General features: G+C 33.3%; 1 long non-coding RNA gene across 2 annotated transcripts; it reads left to right on the plus strand.

The window, feature by feature from the left end:
* Positions 1-2,132: 2,132 nt before the first annotated feature.
* LOC132062630 (uncharacterized) lies at positions 2,133-3,781 on the plus strand. 2 transcript variants are annotated; one of them, XR_009416222.1, is made up of 5 exons: positions 2,133-2,274; positions 2,346-2,626; positions 3,315-3,411; positions 3,489-3,613; positions 3,695-3,781. It is a non-coding gene; the product is annotated as an uncharacterized LOC132062630 (long non-coding RNA). The 2 variants fall into 2 exon arrangements; XR_009416223.1 differs by having other exon boundaries at positions 3,535-3,613.
* Positions 3,782-4,079: the final 298 nt, after the last annotated feature.

Genomic DNA, 4,079 nt, shown 5'->3' on the forward strand with positions numbered 1-4,079 from the left:
TCAATCGGTCCGGAAGTCGATCAATTTTTGTCGTGTCTTTAGTAGTATTTTTGGGTAGTCACGTTAGTTTTTAAGTTCATTCTGTTAGTAGACCAAATGCGCTCTGCTATAGCAAATTTAAGGAGCTAAAAAAGCTCAAGGTTATTTTTTGAAGGACCAAAATAGACGTACTCCCATAGATAAAACATAATTTTAGTTAAAAACTCGGGAAAATAATGTTTGTGTTTACTTTAAGATTAATAAAAGGGGTAATTTCAATAATGTACAATCTAGCATACAAAATTACATTTGCGTAGTCATATTTTTAAACTACACCCGCATAGCCACTTTTTCACGGTATACACCATTATACAACAATATACAACTTTATACACCTGCAGTACACAATGTATCAACCTTGTATAAAAAGCATATAATAATGTATAAGAGGTATTTATACACAATTTTACACTGTTATACAAGATTATATAAATTTATACAAGAGGTGTAAAACACTTTTACACTAGTATACAATATTATACAAACTTATACAAGATGTACTTATACATAAGAGGGGTTTAACATAATGTATAGAGGTATTTATACACATTTTTACACTGTTATACAAAATTATACAAAAATTAATTTTGATCCCCTACGAATACACCCAAGACCATCGAGAAAAACAGCTAAAAAACATGTCATGGATACACCATAGGCATCTTGCTCCATTAAAAAAATCATAAAAACAGAGCATCTCCATAATCCAGCCAATTCTTCCACCAAGCTCTACAAACAAAGCGCCACAAAAGGCTCTCACCTTCACAAAAGCGGAGAACATGATTTTAGCTGATTATGCACAACCTACAAATGATGGGAATGATTTGCTTATGAATGAAAATGGATATGTCCAGCTTTGACTTCCCCGCAATGGACAATGAGATGAGCATATGAATACAAGCCGATCGTCGTGATAATGGCTAAGTCGGGTAAAAAATTAAAAATGGGCTAAAACGGGTAATTAGTTTTCCCAAGTTATCGGAGGGTGTAAAATCTCTTAATAATGTACCGTTGGGATGCTTCTTTTCTTATTCTTTTTCCAAAAAAAAAAAAAAAAAAAAAAAAAAAGAATCTTGTGTTGCAATATTAATAGTTTTTGACTGGTTATTGTACAATTGGAAGTATAGAATCTATATCTACATATAATATAAAGCTAGGAATAGTCAATCCTATATAACACCTCTCTAAGGCCTTCATTGCATTTATCTTTTTTCTCCTTTTTTTGATATTTTCTCTTCTTCTTCTTCTTTGCGTCATAAATTCCAACTAAATGCAACAATCAAATGCAATTAAGTCCATTAAATTTTAAGTTTGAATCATCCCATGTAGCAGCCCACGTTTCTCATATTTTTGCCTTTTAAAGTGCAATAACTTCTCTATTTAAATTCTTTCTAATAAAGGCTTATTAATTATCTATATATAATTAAAAAGAGGATAGTTTGCAATAGTATTGTGACAAGTGGCAGCGTGACAGAATGCCAAGTGTTACAATTATTTTAGAAAATAGTTAATTAGTTATTAAGTAGTTATTAGTTAGTGTTATTTAATAATATATATAGATGTAAATATATATAAAAAAAAAAAAAAGGAAAAAAAAAAACTGAACCGTGGATACAACTCCCACGTTTCAGTTTTATAATTTGCTATTAAGTTGTACTACGAAAAGGAAAACAAAAAGGGGGGCAAAAAAAAAAAAAAAAAAAAAAACTTAAAAAAAGGGAAAAAAAACATTCCGCTGAACCGTGGATACATACAACTCCCACGTTTCAGTTTTATAATTTGGCAATTAATTTGCTATTAAGTTGTACTACGAAAAAGGAAAACGAAAAGGGGGGAAATAGAAAGAAAAAAAAAGCCTACTCCTAAACCCACTTCTCCCCTCATCCCATTTCTCCATGAACCCTAAAATTAGGGATACCACATCCCATTTCTCCATGAACCCTAAAATTAGGGATACCACGATCCGTAGTTTTTTCATAATGGAGCGCTTAAGAGCGGCAATAGATCACGATGCAGTGGTATTTCTTTTCATAGTTTATGTTTTTTTCACATTTATGGTTATATCTTTTATTAACAGAGGAATTAATGGCGGCTCAAATTAATTTTATTAGCGAAATTAACACCAAGCCGATGAATTGGAGGTTAAAGGTTCGTATTGTCAGGCTTTGGGAAAAACCACTTCACAACAAACCTGATAGTCCTTTTTCAACTGAGCTTATTCTGATGGATGAAAAGGTTAAATATTTTCACTTTAATTCTATTTGTGGAAAAACTTAGTCTTATTTACTGATTTAGTGTTTTTGTAGGGCGGCCGCATTCACGCAAGTGTTGGCAGGAATATTATTCAAAGTTTGAAAATGATGAAACAAGAAATCAAGGAATTGGGTTTGTACATCATGAAGAATTTCATGGTTTGTCCAAATAAGGAGAAACTGAGGATCAAAGACCACAAGTGTAAGTTGATTTTCACGCAGAAGACCATTGTTGAGGAAATACAGGATCCATATTTTGACATGTGTATCTTCAAATTCAAACCCTATGAGCAGTTGTCTAAGGCTTGCCGACTTTGACGACACCGAACTATTCGGTAATAAAATTTTTTTCCTTTTTTCTTTTACTTTCCGTTATTAAATTTCTGTTGTCCATGGGTTGAACTGATTGGTGATACCAATTCCAGTACTTCGAGTTTCTTTAGATTCTATGCAACAAAAGTATTATAGGTTTCTCTCTACTGTTTGTTGGAGGATCATTTGTTTTCTTGTGGTGAGTACTATTGTGGCTAATTGTTGCAACTAATTTGGATGAGTCCGTAATGTTTGTGTAAGCTATTGTCATGGTCTATTTTGATTATATTCTACCTATTCCATTTTTAACTTTTGAAAGGTGAATGCAAATTCCTCCTGTAATTCACGCATACATGTTGTGAAAGCATAATGTGATGTGGTATGAATATCGCACTTTCTATTCTTTGCCTCATTATATCAAGGCCATGGATTCATTAATATCCTTTTTTTTTTTTTTTACTTGTGTTGGTGGAGGAAACCTAAACTAACAATTGTATTAGTTTAGGTTCTACCCGCAATCGCGCCAATCTCTTCACAGGCGGTGTTGATGCTCGCTAGAGAGAATTCATATGGATGTCCATGTCACTTTCATGAAATAATATGCACTTTTCGGTTCTTCAACATACATACATATTAATTCTTTTAAATTATAGCTTTAAACATACCTCAACTATGACCAATTAACGATTTCTTTGGTCAATATTTTTGTAGATGTTATCGGCCAAATTGTGAGTTATGGGGACGTACGATACATCAACCAAGATGGTAACATCCGGATGTTCATGAACGTTGAGTCATAGGATTATAAGTAAGCTTTCGACAACTATTCAATGCTTAATTACTTTGTAATTTTGAATCATTTCCTTAACCTTATAATAATTGTAGGAGCAACAACATATCTGCAACATTTTGGGGCGACTTTGTGGAACAGATCAAGCCACATTTGATTGAATCGAATGATAAGCCTGTTGTCGTCGTCATGCAGTTTGTTAGAGCACATCGATTTCGAGGTTATTAAGTTGTCTACTTATTTTGCAATTCTATGTCTTTGTACAATTAGCAAACTCTTATTAATATAATTAAGCGTGCAGAACAATATTCAGTGAGGAACACTTGGCACGTCTCCAAGCTTTGGATCAATTCACAACTTCCTCAAATTGTTGACTTTAGCTCCAGGTCCAATTTCTATTGGGCGGATTTTCTTTGTTACTCCAGGGAGCGGAGAGTTATATTATCTGAGGTTGTTGTTGAATATAATCAAAGGTCCAATTTCTTATGATGAACTAAGAAATGACCATTCCACTTTTAGAGATGCATGTTATGCACTTGGTTTGTTGGATGACGACAAAGAGTATGTTGATGCTATAAAGGAGGCCGAATGGGGGAATGCCATCTTATCTTAGACAATTATTTGTCATGTTGTTGTTATCAAATTCAATGTCACGACCAGAATTTGTTTGGCAAGCGTCATGGCGG

The sequence above is a fragment of the Lycium ferocissimum genome, chromosome 7, assembly GCF_029784015.1.
Source record: "Lycium ferocissimum isolate CSIRO_LF1 chromosome 7, AGI_CSIRO_Lferr_CH_V1, whole genome shotgun sequence".
In the NCBI taxonomy this organism is placed as follows: domain Eukaryota; kingdom Viridiplantae; phylum Streptophyta; class Magnoliopsida; order Solanales; family Solanaceae; genus Lycium; species Lycium ferocissimum.